Source organism: Pimephales promelas, chromosome 19 (assembly GCF_988280905.1).
Source record: "Pimephales promelas chromosome 19, fPimPro1.hap1.1, whole genome shotgun sequence".
In the NCBI taxonomy this organism is placed as follows: Eukaryota; Metazoa; Chordata; class Actinopteri; order Cypriniformes; family Leuciscidae; genus Pimephales; species Pimephales promelas.
The window spans coordinates 13,274,772-13,293,364 of NC_142787.1; the positions used below are offsets into that span (position 1 = coordinate 13,274,772).

At 36.7% G+C, this 18,593-nt stretch overlaps 1 protein-coding gene across 1 annotated transcript in view; it reads left to right on the plus strand.

Moving 5' to 3' along the window:
- Positions 1-18,593, plus strand: part of lrrc8aa (leucine rich repeat containing 8 VRAC subunit Aa) — a 34,407-nt gene that overhangs the window by 506 nt on the left and 15,308 nt on the right. The gene's annotated exons all lie outside the window — the stretch shown is intronic.

Genomic DNA, 18,593 nt, shown 5'->3' on the forward strand with positions numbered 1-18,593 from the left:
GCATGGCAGTCCATGCAAAAAGTTCAGAGAAAAACAGTGTAAATTAAATAAATAGGGCTTATATAAAAAAAATGATGAACCTAACTGAATACAATTGATTAAAATAAATAACAAAATTGTTAAAATATATAAATAATAAATAATTAATTTAATTATTAAAAAAAAACAGAACCATAGTGAGTAGAAAAATAAATAATGTCACAGAAACTAAATGTTTTCAAAATAATAGTACACATATTTTCACTGTATAAATTTGATCTTTATATATATATATATATATATATATAAAACTGTCTCTAAATTTTTGGGATGTGGTCCCTTGCATGAGAAAGTTAATATTTGGGGTCCGTGGCATATAACAGATTGTAAAAAAACAACAACAACCACCTGCCTTTAGATGACCTGATATTGATTATACAGCCACTTAAAAAAATACATGTGTTTTTCTCCACTTACTGTAGTAATAGAATGATTTTGGGACACTCCTTTCTGGGTGTGTTTTGGGTTAGTGGTTAAAAATGTAGGCTAGTAACCTGTTGGCCACAGGTTTAAACCTCAGAATAGGTGTACCGCCATTGTACAACTGAGAGGGTCTGCCGTATCACTTCAGAAAATAGCACAGATGTGTCATGGACTATTTTAACATCATTTTACATTCATCATATTTGGTTTATTTTGCCCCATAACATGGATAAGGGTTAAATGCTAAAGGCGAGAGATGTGTGTGTTTTGAACAAGTGCAGGCCTGATGTTTTTCCTCAACGTGTGTGAAGATGTCTTGAGCAGGCCTAATGTGTTCCAGGAAGCAGGGTAGATCTGAGCCGGACACACCCGTAATTGACTGCAGTGTGGAGTGTAAAACCCAAAGCCTGCATGTCTGTGGGACGCCACACACACAAGACCTATGACCACATATAATCACCAAATGCCCTTTCCTAGCATCTGTGAAAGAGTTGAATGCATCAGAACAGAACTGTTCTCGAGGTCTCAGTGACTCTGGCTATATCAATTTTATATTAATATAAAATATAAATAAATATGTTTATTTATTTAAATGTTATTTATTTATATAGATATATAGAAAAATAAATATTACATTTTTATATATATATATATAATATTTAATTTAAACTTATGAAAATAACATTTTATATATACGTAAATACAATATAAATGTATGTTTTCACAACATGATCTGCATTTCCATGGGTGAAAATTATATATTTTTTAATAACAGACATTAAAAACAACTTTGTGCTTCAAAACTCCTCCTTTTCTGGTAAAACAATTTTTTTATTGATTTTCAAAAGTCAATGAATTTGCGACAGCTGAATGTAACATTTCTGACAGGCCAAACATGTGTTTCTGAGTAATATGTCATTTATTTAAGCCACTAAACAAACGTTATTCTGTAAAATAAGTATAATAAAACGTTTTGAACGTTTCCAGCACGTCTGATAATTAATTATAGGGATCGACCGATATGGATTTTTTAGTGCCGATACCGATACCGATTTTTTCCCCATCAGCCTTAGCCGATGACCGATACGGGCTGCCGATTTTCTTGAGCCAATATTTGGAGCCGATACATTTTGCTCCCTCAATTTACATCTTAAAAATAACATGATGTTAACAAATGTTACAGGTCTCAATTTAATAAAAGTAACATTTAATTAACTTCAAAAATTAATATTTAACAAATAGTAAAAACATGTGAGGTAGAACAAGAAGAAGTAGATAAACAATTTAACAAATATTAAAAACATAAAGTAGAACAAAAAAAGTTCAGTGCTGAAAATAAATATTTAAGCATAAATTAAATTATTACACTATTGCACACAGTAGCAACCAGCATAATAAAGTGCACAGTGCACACTGTACTTCATTTTAAAAGAAACGAACTATATACTGCATGGTTTCAATTTTTCTACATAAAATAAAATGAGCATGTCTAGTCTCTTTATATCACTGCGATGGCAAGGGAGACAAACTCACACGCGTCCAAACCTCAGCCAGGAGAGCGCTGAATAAATCTCCCACAAAAAACACTGAACAACGTTGGCATTACTTAATCCTATGACCAGTGTTCGTTACAGCACCCGTATGCATACTAGGGCTGTCAAAATTACTCAAATGGCGTTTGCATTTTCCCTCTAAAAAACATATTCGAACATCCCGTAGCGCGTTTTGTTGTTGACGCGTATTACGTCAATAACAGGACACATTAATGCAAAGAGACATAACTACTAGTATTAGATAGTTTATTTGAGTTTAAACATATTTAACAACGTATTAAAAAGCAAACTAAATCAACTAATGGCCAAGACCGCAGAGCTCACTCTCTCGCCTGGACTTGCTCAGGCACTCTCTCTCTCTCTCTCGCCCTCACGCTCTCTGCGCGTCGGTTAAATGAACAACAAACAAATGTTGAGTGCTGATCAAGAGTTTTGTGCAAGCAATTTAAGGTTGCGAGTCGCGACTCGTGTCCCAAATATAGCAGGCTTCATTCAGTGATTGAAGTTTCACAGTATAGAACCGACAGTGAGCGCTCCGAGCGAGCTGTGCAGCTGTGGTAACATTATTAGTCTGCAATCGCGGGCGTGTTTTTCCATATTCAAATATTAATTTTCACCTTCAAAATTAATACATATTCTAATGTAGAATATTCATAGACAGTCCTAATGCATACTGAACGGATAGCCTACACCTTAGCTATTTGCAGCTCCCTAATACAATGGCAAGCAGTTAAGTTTTATAGACGAGGCATTCGCGTTTTCCATTTGGACCCACAAACTTGCTTAGTTGCAAGCACATAACAGTTATAGGGCGACGTGTTTCCATTTTCAAAGTGTTTGACAATATTTCAGCAGTCAAACATTTAAAAGATCCTTTGAAAGTTTAAGTTACCATTCTCGTGAAGAGCAGGTTGCACTCTGCTAGTGGGGGAGGGCGGGGCACGTGAACTGCAGCGTCTCTAGCAGCACAGAGCTGCCCGTGGCCGCCTGTCTATAAATAACGCCGGGGGGAAAAAAACTATCGGCGAACGCGCAGCGGTGTATTGGCCGATTCCGATACACGTAAAAACTTCAAATATCGGCCCGATATATCGGCCGGCCGATATATCGGTCGATCACTAATTAATTACCCCAAAAAATCAACATGGTTTACTTCTCACACACATTGTCACGTCCGTCAAACACTTATGCTTGCTGTCGGATGGAATATTAGCACTGAAAACGTTGCAAACTAACTTTGCAGACCATTAATGAGGTCATCGCTCACTGAAAATCTTCAGATCTGCCCTAGCTCTTTTTGGCATGTTTGTGAGAGAAATAGACACAAAATCATTCTTGTGATTCTGATATTTTCAGTGAATTGGTTTGTCCCAGCTCTCAAGACGACTCTAAATGATTAATTGACAATGTAGATTAATCAGGTTCCTGAATTCTCACTCAGTGACTCTGTAATGCCTCGTCCCATAGACTTCCATTACTGTAAATGCATTTGTTTTGTTTTTACAAACTTAGGAGATCAGTCCAAATCATTATCTGTGGTAATTGCCATGTTACAGATAGAGCTTTTTATTTCACTTTCCCTTTCTGAAAGTGAGATTTTATACCAAAGTGCACATTTAATTGCTTTGAGTGGTTAAAACCCCATCATTAGCTCACTGGAGTCTTTCTGGCCTGGTAGTTTCGAATGAGTGGCAAGAAATAGCAAGCATTTATTTCAATAACATAATGAGTGATGCCATAAGATGACAATTCGACATGTTAATACCCCAGTGTCTCCGTGTGTTGTTCAGCTCTTTTGTAGACGTGACTGAGTGGGGTGATGGTTATAGATATGATGCACTGGTCTAGTGTGTGTGTTTGGGTGATGTCCTCCTTTAATACCAGCCGTTAGCAGCAGATGGGGACAGTATGCCCTTGGGGGAAACTAAACAGAGTGAGTTAAACAACAGACCCTTTGTGTGTGTGTGTGTGTGTTTGCGAGACGCACCTGGATTTCACCGGACTCAGGACAAAATGTTGTGCGGAAGAAGAGTTTGTGTCATGTGTTCACTCACAGGCTTTGAAAGGATTGAAACAAGGGGCAGTCGTGGCCTAATGGTTAGAGAGTCAGACTGGTAACCCGTTCGATTTTCAATACCGGCAAGAATCGACTTGGATGCCCTTGAGAAAGTCACCTAACCCCGATTCACTCCTCGGGTGCCACAGTAAAATGTATGTGTGTTCACTTCGCACTAAGTAACTTGGATGGGTTAAATGAAACAGTCATGAAATGAGGTATTGTCAATAATATGATGTCAATAAAATGAAAGCGTCAGAATAGTTGTAGAGAGCTCCAAGTATTGATGGTCTACGATGGGCTGTTTTTTTTTTTGTTTTTTTTTGTTTCCTTTCAAAATAATAATATCCATTAATGGGAGCATCGAAATATGCAAATTGGACACAGCAAACTAACATTGGGAGAAAGAAAACAACCCTATTTCTATCTGCCTTTTTTTCTTGATGATAGTTCCAAATGTGATTATTATTGGTGGTGATTAATGAACTAATAAAAAAATCTAACCAGCAACTAAAAAATGTAGAGGCAACTTATATAAGAACTGAACTTTTTAAGTTAAATCAACTAATTTGCTCCAGTTGAGCCAACGCTGTAAAAAAAAAAAAAAAGTGTTCAATTTACGGGAAAATACCGGCAGCTGTGGTTGCCAGAAATTTACCGAATAAAATACTGCAGCGAGACTTTACGGTAACAAGGTTTACAGACTTAACTTAAAATGTATAGAAATAAACTATATTTATTATCTGACATAATGTTAAATTGTCGACCAATTGAAGTTTTAATATCCGTTTTGTACCATTGAAATACACTGACAAAACCAACAATCACAGCAGTGATAAGAGTCACATGATGTATGGAAGCTCATCACATGAACCTCTTCCACAAGAAACTTAATATTGATTTTATAGAAGTTGCACAGTGTCATTCACTCAGACATTAAACACCATCATGGTAATTTTCACTGTAAAAAATTATACAATGAGTTGTTAATTTTCACTTTAAAAACTGTAAATTTAAAGGTATTTTACTGTACAATTACATGAAATTTTCTATTAGATCTATCACAGTTATTTATCGTAGATAGTAAGGAAAGGTTCTTTTAACTAATTAACAGTTTTTCACTGTAGCATTTTTACAGTTAAAATCGCAATAATTTCCGAAATTTTCTAATGTTTTTTTTTTCGTATTCATGATTTGGTGGCTCTGAATTGCCAAAACGCCAATCAAATGGCATTCAAAATGCTTGCTACGGATGCAAAAAATATAGAAAATCAAACCCGATCCGATTTTTTTTATGACGGACTAAAGTTTCAGAAGCAGTGTGGAAGCGTGATTGACAAAATAAGAGGTCGTATTTATTTTTTAATGTGCGAAAATTTCGGACTCATTGTGCAAGGGCCTTGGCATGAAATCAAATTTGACATCTTCTTTTTTTATATAATATTGTAGTGTTTATTATAAAAGATTTATCTGTGCACTTCATTATTTTTTAAAAATTCATGTACCCTTATAATCTTTAATCAAATACATTACCCTTCCCTCCCCCGTCGAAATGACCTGTCTTCTATTTCGCTCACGTGCAGTGGCGAAAGGGTGCGGCCAGATCCGATGATCCGAATCGCATTCAAATCTGCCTCGATTTTGTTTGCAATGCCCAACATCCAACGATCCAGTCAATTCCCGAAGGACGAAATCAAGCCCTGCCCTACATTTTTTTTCTAATTTCAGAAGCAGGAAAAAATTACAATCTGAACTTTCATTTCATGCCGACTTTAACTTAACTACCTAGTCTTTTGAACTTCTTGTCAAGGTAATTATACACTCTAAAAATTGCTGGGTTGTTTTAACCCAACTTTGGGTCAAATATGGACAAACCCAGCCATTGGGTAACATTTTTTTTATTGTAATTTTAACCCAATGGCTGGGTTTTTCCATATTTGACCCAAAGTTGGGTTAAAACGACACAGCACTTTTAGAGTGTAGAATATATAGCATTTAGCAATGCAAGCAGAGACAAGCCTTAAAGGGTTAGTTCACCCAAAAATGAAAATTAAGTCATTAATTACTCACCCCCACGACTTCATACGAACTGAACTGAAGTAGTTGAAGTAGATCGCAATTCTCACGCATACGTCGTGGAAATCTCTTGAACTCTCGTCTCAGGCCAACAAGGAAGAAAAGGAATAGTCGAATAAAGTCGTTATTTTTGTTTGTTTTTTCGCACAAAAAGTAGTCTCGTCGCTTGATAAACTTATAGTTGAGCCACTGTAGTCACGTGGAATATTTAAACATTTTCTTCATTGACTTTCTGGGCCGTCAAGTGTCATTCCATTAGGAGCCGTGGTAGTGATTCGGCTCTCAAATTTAATAAAAAAATATCTTCATTTGTGTTTCGAAGATGAACGAAGGTCTTACGGGGGTTGGTACAGCATGGGGGTGAGTAATTAATGACTTAATTTTCATTTTTGGGTGAACTAACCCTTTAATATTTTTCATCTCCATGTTTGATTTTCAAAGATAACTTCATGACATGAACATTGCCTCTTAAAACTGGAGGCAAACATTTTGTTGTGAAACAATACACAGTTCTTTTACATATGATCAAGATGTGCCATTAGAAGGTTTTTGAAGTATGGCGATTTTGCAGTTCCACTAGAAGACAATTTCTCTGATCGAGATGTCTCCCAATGAAGGGGTCTCTCGTATTGTATCAACCACCATATCTTGTCCTGTATTTATCATGGAAACTCAGAGAGCACAGATTGTAATGCACATAAATCTAACGTTTGTTATGATGACATAATGTTCAGATTCAGAGAAGAAGGAACAAACACAGAGAACACAGTTTCGCTCTTAGTTGCTTGTTTCAGCTTTCCTGCTGCTGTTGGGCTTTTTTCAGCTAGATGACATTGCTTTCTAGAGGTTATGAGAGAAGTCAATTCTGCCAACTTTGTGAAAATATTTATAACGTTAATTTACATCATGAGGGAAATTTTGCTGTTTTTGCTGTATGAAGCATCAGCCTCATTACTATGATGAGGAATGGGGTGTTTAGTGTGGAAGCCTTAAGGCTGAGGAAAATGTCTTGTGTAATTACATTCAAAGAAAGAGGCTTTTATCCCAAGCAAGCACACAATAAATGGGGAGAATGTGTGTGTGTGTGTGTGTGTATGTGTACACTTGCATGGCATTGTCAAAGATTATTGTGATGGAACAGACATTTCAGTGCTGGTCTAGACTGGATCAGACAGTGTGAGCCGGACGGCGACAAACACACTCACTTGGCCTTGTGTTAAAAACAACACGTCTCCAATCACTCCTAAAGGAAAGAAGCTGACACACACACACACACACAGTCTACTTTCTGAAGGATATGAGGAAATTGTCTGTTTAAAAGACGCTTTTGAAATACTTGAAGTTTAGTAAAGTTTGTTAAGAAGAAAGAGGTTGTGTGCATGTGCGTGTGTGTGTACAAAGGTTTGTGTTTGTTAATTGTTAATAGACTTTCAGCTGAGACCCATGAGACACAGTTAGTTGTGCAGTTTGTTTTTTAAAGGAATATTTCACCCAAAAAATTGAATTCCCTCATTATTTACATCATTTGAATTGCGCTGAACTCATATATAACTGATGGATAGGAAAACTAGCGGCAAATTACTTACTAAATATAGTACACAAAACAAATATAGTCAACTTTTACACTTCTGCCTTTTTATGAGCTTGACAACCTAAGTAAATTGAAACTTTCATTATACAGGAAAGAGATGGGGTCATTTTAGATGGTAATTATGGACAGAATTGTCATTCTGGGTGAACTATTTATTCCTTTAAGTTATTGTCCTGCATGTGATTTATTTCTGTTTTTCAAGTGTTTGTAATACCAATGAAGGATTTTGTCCCAGAAGTGTTATATACTTCTTCAGTGCATTCTTCTTCTACAGGACTGTAACAAGCGACTGTGGTGTTTGTGGATTATGTATCTGGAGCATGTGAATGATGTGTGAATGGTTGGTTAGAGTGTAAGTGTGTGTTTTTTTATCTTTGCGTGAACTGTGTGTGAATATTCAGACAGTGTGTGTTTGGGAGATAAGGATGTGTTAATGTAAATAGGGTGCTTGAGTAGTTGCCGAGAAGGAATTGCTGTAGGGTTTTTAGTTTTAGCACGATTGTAGCATATTGCTAGTGGTTGCTTACTGTTATTGTTACATAAAAGTAAAAGTTTTATTCCAACTGCCATTGATATTTTAAATAGGAAATAGGGGAGGGCGGTGTATCTTAAATTGTGTGGTTGTCTTTTGTATTGTTCTGTTTGTTGAGCCCTTGTCTAAAGACAATTTTCTACCCCCTGTGGGGATAGACAATAAAGCTTTTTGAATTGAGATGAACTGCTAAAATAGTTTTTGTTAACTTAAATGAATGATGCCTTGATGAGTTATAGAACTAAATGACTGAAACTACAACTGAAATAAAATAAATAGAACTAAACACACACATAGTTTTAGTTTTAGCACAATTGTAGCATAGTGGTTGCTTACTGTTATTTTTAAATAAAAGTAAAACTGCTAAAATAGTTTTTGTTAACTTAAATGAATGATGCCTTGATGAGTTAGAAAAGAACTAAATGACGGAAACTACAACTGAAATAAAATAAATAGAGCATATATATATATATATATATATATATATATATATATATATATATATATATTTATTTTGAATTGGCTTTTATTTTATATGAAGTTTTCATTTTTATTTTTTGTAAGATTAGTAGCTTAATTAGCAACATAACATAATGTTTTAAGGCATCTCATCTTTGACCATGCTGTATATTCCCATTGAGGATGTTTAGAAATGGAGGTGCTCTAGGAACTTGGAGGCGTTTCAGCCCAACGTGGAATTTTTACAAGGTCTCTCAGTAAACAATTGCTGGGGCCTTTTCTGCATTTACACTCGAGCTCCTGAATGCCAAATGGAAAATTCCCAGCCTAAGTATAGATTCCCAATTTATACTGAGTCACTGATTCCAGACTCTTGATAGTGCACACGCATACGGCCTACACTGACGCTTGTTTGGTGTCTGTGGTCGTCAAAATAATTGATTTTGGGAGGGAAATTACGAGTTATCTGTCTGGATGCCTTATTAAAACGCTTTTTCTTTGTCCATCTCTTCACTTGTGTTCTCTTTGCTGTCTCACTCCCATTAGCCTTTTCCCCAAGCTAATAAACTCTTTCTTTTTCTCCCGTCCCTCCTCTTCCTCTCTCCTCCCCCCTTTTTTTTGATCTTTTACTCACACAAGGCTTTCGTATTACATGAAGTGTAGCACTTGAGTCATATGCTATGTGGTGCTTTGGTATTCTGGAGTATACTATGGGTAAAGTGTCCATTCGTCCTTTAAAGAATCATTCTTTTTTTTTAGCTTTCAATCATCCGCAGTTTCGTAATCATAGTCATGTGGCTGTCTCCTAATTCACATGCTTATACACTAAAATTGTGTATTTCTTTAGTGTTTCTTTAGCAAAATACTACCCACAGTGTGTCATACCGTTTAGCTACATTTACAAGTCTCTTAATATTTTTAAATAATTGTTATTATATATGCTTTTTGGGTTCATACACTACTGTACAAAAGTTCACTAAGATTTTATAATAAAAAAATGCATTTATTCAGCAAGGATAAAATAAATGATGGAAGCTTGTTTCCACTACAGAAAAAAGTAATTGTGACTCTTTGTCTCACAATTCTTACTTTTTTCTCAGAATTGCGTGATATCCATCTGATCGTGCTGCCATCTGTTTCCTTGTTGAGTAACTGTTTTCAACATCTATATTTTGCCAAAATGTTGATAATATAATGAATTTTGTACACTGTATTTACCTAAGGATTTAGTGATTTATATTGTTTTTATATTTTGTATTTTCCTTGTAAAGTTTTAACTGCTGTTTCTTTTTAAGGTAGACAATATTAACATCTGTCCAGGGACAATGGATGAAAAAGAATAGCCTTTTGGTTAATTCTACATTTCAAGTAATACTAATTAATGTACACTGTCCCTGTCAAATACATAAATAAAATAAATATAAAATTGCAAGTTGTAAAGTCAGAATAGTGAGATTAAAACTCACAATTCTGGAGTAAAAAAAGTCAGAATTGAGAGATAAAAATGTGCAATTATTTTTTTAATTGTTTTATTCCGTGGTGGAAACGAACTTTCATAATACATTTATAAAAAAAGACATTTAATGTTACAAAATTTTCTGTTCCAAAGAAATATTGTTTTGAACTTTCTATTCAAAGAATCCTGAAACAATTAATAATACAGAAACAGTTTTAAAAATATATATGAAACCGCACATCTGTTATCAACATTGATGATAATCAGAAATGTTTGTTGAGCAGCAAATCGGCATATTATAATGATTTCTTAAAGGGTTAGTTCGCCCATTTAAGACACGAAGTTGTATGCAATCCTTACCAGCACTATAGTGCATACACACTGACCCACTCTGTTGTGACCCCCCTGGTCAGAGTTCTGACCGCTGGAAGTTTTTCAATGAAGTACTCCCGGCTATTTTCCGGGGCCACAAAACTGCGTTTTTACGTGAAAAAATGATTTGCGTTTCAAAGCTTGATTAATTTACCACACAAAAAACACGCCGGTCAAAATTCATACCTCAGTTTTAATGCGGCACTATTTTCTATCCATTTCTATCAATCCGCGCCGCCGCAACGCCAACAGTGCGCACGTTACGATCAGCTGTTCCATAGTTTGACAATCGATTGACTACTAGGTAAAAAGTATTAAATTAACAATGGTGCGAACTAGGGTTGTAACGGTATACCGGTATGACGGTTTATCGCGATATTGACGTGTACGATTATCATATCGTGCACATTTGCTTATCCGCGGTAAAAAAAAAAAAAAAAAAAAAAAAAACAGAATTCACCTGCACTGCCGCATGCAACTTCTTTCAGCTTGACTGCTTACTCCATATCCATACAGCGCTGAAAATGTCCGAGACAGAGGCTGCGAATCTCTATCTTCCGCCAAAAAAATAAAATAAAATCTGCAGTATGGGAATATTTTGTAACTTATATCCGAAAAACGATCGTGATGTTGTCCTTGAAGATGGATATCCAGTTTGCAAGATATGTGGACGAAGAGTGGCTGCAAAAGGAGTAAACACGTCGAACATGTTCTCCCATATTTAGGAACACCATCCCTCCGTTAAGATAAAGGTTATTCATAACTTTTATAACTTAAGGCCATATTATTTCTGTCATGCTGAGGGAATCCCGGTCTGTCAAAATGACGCACACATGCGTCTTTTTGCATTACAAAACAGATGCCACGTAAAATGTGCGATTTAAAAAGATAGATGGATAAATAATGCAGTAGCCTAAATCAAATCGCGATGTGCGTGTCTGTGAATATACAACGCAAAAAGACTGGTGTGCAAGCCCCTTCAGCGTGTCTCTGAATGAGCAGCGCCGTTTCGTCTAGTAGATCTAGTACACACTCAAGTACGCATGACGCTCATGGTTTTTAAAGCTGTCTCAGCCACTACGAAGACGTAAACACATGAACATATCTAGACAGAGAACACTTAATGTGCACTTTATAATTTTTTTTTAAAGAATAATCATCAAATACACTGACTGAAACTCATAGGTGTTCAGTAGGTGTTAACGCGGGGTTAAATGTAACACGGACCGTTTACACAGTTCGTCAGGATCAAGCAGGCTGTCTTTCCGCTATTTTTCTCTTGCTGCCAGAAGACGGTCTCCCGCGAATTTGCGGAAAGTTTTGATTATATTTCGTGAAGATACTGGACAAAGAGTGTTTTGACACCATGAAAGTAATTTTTTTCATCATAGGTTTTTTTTCGGTTTCTGAGTTGGGTGTATACGTTTCCAAATCTAACTTTATATTGCCTTAATCACCGTCTTGTTGGCTCAAACATAGCACCGTTTTGAAACATGTCAGCAATTCCTAGCGACTGTTAGCTAGGTTTAAAATATGTAATACACAGCGGGGTTAATTCTAACAGAGTGGTACAACTTAAGGCCAATTTATACTTCTGCGTCGAGGGTACGCCGTAGTGTACGGCGTTGGCTACGCACGTAGGCGACGCCGTTGTGAGCATTTATACTTCTGCGTTCAGGTCTTGGTTGCTCTGCAGTACTGCTCCGAAACGCTAGTTGGCGGCGGAGAGTTTTAATGTTCCACTGTGTTTAGATTCCTCGCGGCTAGGTTACTACGAGTGAAAGAGAGCTGATCATGTTGGAATTGGAGCTTATTAAGGTGGAAAAACAGTTCACTTTAGTGAAATTACTAAAACTGAAAGGCAGAAATGAGAGAAGACTTCGGAGGAGATGAAACTTGTGGAAATCATAGACAGTGGTGGAAATGCGTGAGAAGGTACGTGCGGAAATGCGTAGGAGGAAATGCGATGCTACCAAGCCGACCAATCACCGATCTTGCGGTCCGCGTCGTCGCGACGTGTAGTTACATTTTTGAGGAGGTGCGCGTCAGGCGACGGCGAAGGGTACGCGGTATGGGACGCGTCTGTGCGTATGCTACGCCGTACCTACTGCGCGCACCCTACGCAGAAGTATAAATTGGCCTTAAGGCCAATTTATACTTCTGCGTCGAGGGTACGCCGTAGTGTACGGCGTTGGCTACGCACGTAGGCGACGCCGTTGTGAGCATTTATACTTCTGCGTTCAGATCTTGGTTGCTCTGCAGTACTGCTCCGAAACGCTAGTTGGCGGCGGAGAGTTTTAATGTTCCACTGTGTTTAGATTCCTCGCGGCTAGGTTACTACGAGTGAAAGAGAGCTGATCATGTTGGAATTGGAGCTTATTAAGGTGGAAAAACAGTTCACTTTAGTGAAATTACTAAAACTGAAAGGCAGAAATGAGAGAAGACTTCGGAGGAGATGAAACTTGTGGAAATCATAGACAGTGGTGGAAATGCGTGAGAAGGTACGTGCGGAAATGCGTAGGAGGAAATGCGATGCTACCAAGCCGACCAATCACCGATCTTGCGGTCCGCGTCGTCGCGACGTGTAGTTACATTTTTGAGGAGGTGCGCGTCAGGCGACGGCGAAGGGTACGCGGTATGGGACGCGTCTGTGCGTATGCTACGCCGTACCTACTGCGCGCACCCTACGCAGAAGTATAAATTGGCCTTTAGCCTCCAAGTGTACAATGATAATCAAATGAAAACGGAGCCACACAACTTTTCAGGTTTGAGTATACATTTAACTTTGTTAGACGTTCACAAACAATGTTGGGATTTAAAATGTTTAAAATTTAGTGTAATATGAATGATAACTTGTTTATTTATTAAAAATATGGCCTGTTATTAATGCAATAAATTTTTATTTTAAGCTAATTTGTATTATCATTACTGTTATTATTAATAATAATAATAATTGTACATCATGCAGCTGCCACACAAATCTAATTGCAATCTTTAATTGCAATTACAATATTTATAATTTTATTTATTATTATTTATTGCAAAATGCAGCCCTTTTCTATGTCTCTATCCATGATATTGATCCATAATAGAAGGATGATTGGATGAGGGATATGTATGGATATCTGTCTATACAGATGCACAAACAATATCAAACTATACAAATAAAAAGTACTGAATTATGTGTGTTACACACAAGTGTTACAACTAACCCCTCTCTCTGTTACAATTAACCCCGCATATGGGGTAAGTTGTAACATTTGCACTTCTATCACTTTCAGTCCAACTGTACGAAAATGGTAGGTCCTAGAAAAAAACTTTAAGTGTTCATTTGTAGCAGAGATGTGCACGTTGCTTGTGTAAAAAAAAGTATTAATCTAACCTAATTATTTTTTAATTAATTGAGCCAAAAGCAAAAAGCGTTAGGTTGTGCCCCGCTCTCCCCTACAACCTGGAAAAAAAAAGTTTGGTTTAGCCTATGATTAAAATATACTACTATTGTGTATAGTTTTTTTGTCCATGTTTTAATTTATTAAACTTCTCTTGTGTAGACAAACTAAAGTTGTTACATTTTATCTGATTGCATTCTCAAAAATACATTTTGTATTCAATCACAGAATCCAGATCAGTTATTTCAGACAACCCAGAATTTCTGAGGAAATAAATATACATTTCATAAAGACTCTATTGAAAAAACCTTTGTTACAATAAACCATGTTCAACCAAAAACAATATCTATTTTTATTCATTTAAGGGCCATTGTAGCTGATGCTGATTATAATAATGATAGTTTTAATATCGTATACCGTGAAACCGTGAAACCGTGATATGTTCTGAGACGATTATCATACCGTGAAAATCTCATACCGTTGCAACCCTAGTGCGAACTTGTAAATTCCCAGGCTGTGACCACAAGGATGTTCCGGGATCAAAGTTCAGATTCCATCGTTTTCATGTTTCCTATGAGACAGCTTTGGCTGGTTGCCATGGGAGCTAAAATATCCCGAATAAAGGATTGTCGTGTGTGTGCTCACTTCAGCGAAGACGATTACATCCCCAACCAAGGAAGAAAAGGAAAAAAATATATTTTAAAGAGTTTTGCTGTTTGCTACCAGTACCACGGGTAAGCTAACTTTATGATCCCATGTCTAAACTGTACGGTAAACAAGCTGAAGGGACATTTGGTGTCAAGACAGTAATAAAATTATTAATTTATTAATAATTGTATTACTGTCCACTCAGTATAATAATAATAATAATAAAGCAGTCAGATAGACTAGGCCTATTATATAGCCAACTGGTCAAAACAACGTTAAATTCTTAAATAAAAAACTACAAAGCAACGTGAGCGATCACACACTTTTACTCAGTCGACATCTGACCGTCAGTCCAGCTGGTTTGGGTCGCTTTTTCCAATTGAGTTTAGGTACGTAGAAGAACGTCTCCAGGTTTAGCATTGCAGGGAAAATGTCATTGGATAATGCAGACAGCGGGCCTCCTCGTCAATCGATAGGCTAGTTCGGTATACTCCGGTTCATTTATCACTTCAGGTATCCCTTTGTCGTTGTGCTAAAATTACTTTCATCATCTGATCCGTCTGACATTGTGCTAAAATTCGTTTCATCATCATAAGTTTCGCAGTCAGACATGTTGTCAGCGAGTCGCGCGCTATCAACAGCTGATCGTAACGTGCGCACTGTTGACGTTGCGGCAGCGCGGATTGATAGAAATGGATAGAAAATAGTGCCGCATTAAAACTGAGGTATGAATTTTGACCGGCGTGTTTTTTGTGTGGTAAATTAATCAAGCTTTGAAACGCAAATCATTTTTTCACGTAAAAACGCACAGTTTTGTGGCCCCGGAAAATAGCCGGGAGTACTTCATTGAAAAACTTCCAGCGGTCAGAACTCTGACCAGGGGGGTCACAACAGAGTGGGTCAGTGTGTATGCACTATAGTGCTGGTAAGGATTGCATACAACTTCGTGTCTTAAATGGGCGAACTAACCCTTTAAGGATCATGTGACTTCTGAAGAATGATGCTGAAAATAAATAAATCACATTGCAGTATTACTGTTTTTACTGTATTTATAATTACATAAATGCCGTATAATATACACACAATTTAGAATTGTGGGTACTGGGCAATATTAACTGAAAAGGAATTTATATTTATGTATTTGACAGATGCTTTTATCCAAAGAGATTGCATAACATTGCATTCAAATTTCACATTGTCTTTTAATCAGTTCATATTACATTCCCAGGGAATCAAACCTTTGAGAAACGCTCAAAGCATGAATAGATCGTGCAAACTTTAAAAAATCCTCCAGAAATAATATTTCATCAGGGTGATTTTGGCATCCTGTTTTCAGCATAGCCTACTGTGATTTGGGACTCACTTTTTGTTTGGACTATATAGCAGACAACAGCTGTTGTTAATCATTCTGAGCTGATGTTGTGTCAGTCCCCATACTAAAACCTCTGGGCATACATGCATGCGTCGTATGCACCTGAAATGAATTCCAAAATTAGCTACAACTGTGACTTTGTGTGCTTGTGTGTGTTTTAATAGAGTTTGTCTTCTGTGTAATTGTACTCCCACAAGCACGCACAGCACAAGATGTTTGCTGACTCATTTCAGCCAGTTCCTGCATCCAGGACATGAGCTCTGACTCACAGATACTGTAAGAAAAAGACACAGGAATAAATTACAGGCTTGGAAAGTGAAACACTGTGTGAAGTGAAAGGGGCGGCAGACAGAACAAGGTTAAAAGTGATTAAATAACATGTTTTCTCACACAGTTTAGGAAGATTGCAGGAGTTCTCTTTCATAGGTTCACTCGATGCTGCGTAGCGATGACACAATAGGAACGCCCTGAGGGCGGTGCTGATCGTCTGAAACTGTATAATTTCTTTTACTGTCTTTGTATAGACCTTATGCGCCAGAGAAACCCTTTTACTCATAGACAGAAAAAGAAATGGACACAGCAACCCCATAGACTTCAACTGAGAAAAGTGAAGTCAATTAGACACACTCACTTCCTGATTGCCAAGCACACTACGCAGGCTCAAACAGAGCTTGACGACGTAGATCTGATGTGAGCAACCTGTCTCTTGACTTCAGTTTTCGGCTGGTGGATTATCCCCTTGCTTTTACTGTCTATAAGAGAAACAAGCGGGCAGCCATGATTAGAATTTTTTGAGTCTTTGAACTTCCTTTTTGTTTTAGTCTTTGAACTTCGCTCTGTATATCTCTATGGCATTGCTGTTGAGGAGTAATTAGCTTTCAAAGTGGATTTACTTAAAGCTGCAGTATGGGATTTCCCACTTTGTTGCCGTCTCTGTTCGAAATCTGCAATTGCAGTCATTCGCGGAATTATCAACCTTACGTAAGTTGTACTTCGACACCCGGCCTCGATACGTCACAGCGCTGATGAACACAATGTTTGGGGAGACTGTGAGGCTGTCAGTCACCACGCCGGTGTCGATACTGGCATTCAGAATCACATGATTATTATTTTTGGAAGTATGACCAACATAATAATTTTCACCGGAAAAGTCTGAACTAGTAATGGCTCGTTTCCACTGAGGGGTACGGTACGGTACAGTACAGTACGGGTCGGGTCGGGTACACCATGATCGGGCTTGCGTTTCCACCGCCAACAGTACCCTTACTTGATAGGCGTGGTGTTTGCTGGAAAGAAGCGATCGACGTCATTTTCGCGCGAAGAAAGCGACATAGTAAACAACAATGGATGACAGACAGCAGATCTTGTTCTTGCTTCTCGGCATGTTTGTCACTAGAAACATCGCCGGCATTAGGCGTTTCTCAACACCGAGTAGCCACGCAAAGTCCGACTCAGGAGAATGATCCCGAGGACAAGAGTCCAGTAATTCTGCTAATGGAACATCGCGTTCTTGAGCGATCTACTACTTCGTTCATCTCTGTATGTATATTTTAGGCAACAATAAAACGAAATATGTTATAAAACACCTCTATGCTTCTTTATGATTTCATTTCAATACATTTTAAACATTATAAGCACACAAATGTGGTTCAGGCAACCCCTATTGATTATATTCACTGCATGTAACGTTAGCTATATTTATAACAAAACTAAATATAAAACACAACCCTGTCTCTTTTCATTTAAATATTAAACATATTCCAGGCAATATGTAATGTTTTGCATATTGCATTGGTATAAATGTTGCAATAAACATTACAGATCTTGTAATAAAATAAAAAATGACAAAACTATCTCTTTTTTTATTTCAGTTTTATCAATAATAGCAATTATAAAAGTATAAGTAAAAGTACAAAAAGATAAGTAAAGCTTTAATAACATAAAGAAACAATTCAGTCAGTCAAATATACAAATTCAGCGCTCAAAGATATGAAAACTATTGGCCAGGGAACGAATTATAGATTCACGAGACCAAAGATTGCCGGTTAGGTTTATACAAGACGAATTATATCTCCTGTTTAACCACTACAGAGACGTCAGAGTCAGCGGCTACATAAAGTTTAAAAGGTAGAAATATTTATAACCGATGCAAAAGACTATGCACTCTGACCATTAAACATAGTAAATATGAAAAATGTTTCTTTAAGGAAGTTAAAAGTGCATAATAGTCATAATACATAATATTATTAAAATAATCTCACAGTGCAAAAAAAAATTCATTGTTTTTTTTTATTATTATTCATTTGATTTATAGGTAAAAATGAACTTAAGCATTATTATTTTTTTAACTTTATTTATTTGTTTGAATTTAAGGTACAAATTATTATTTTTTTAGAATATGAAAGGCTTAAATGACTTAATGCTAAATATTTTATTTGTTTCTTTTATTTTTAGATAGATATTGCCTATTTCCAAAAAGTTGAGCATGAGATGAAATACTTAGAAATGACCCTGCCTATGCAAAATATTGTTTATTTTATTTTAGGAATGACCTTTTACATAGTGTTTTTATTTTTAATTGTAGAAATTACCTTTTAAAAAAGGTTGAGAATGATATGACCTTATTC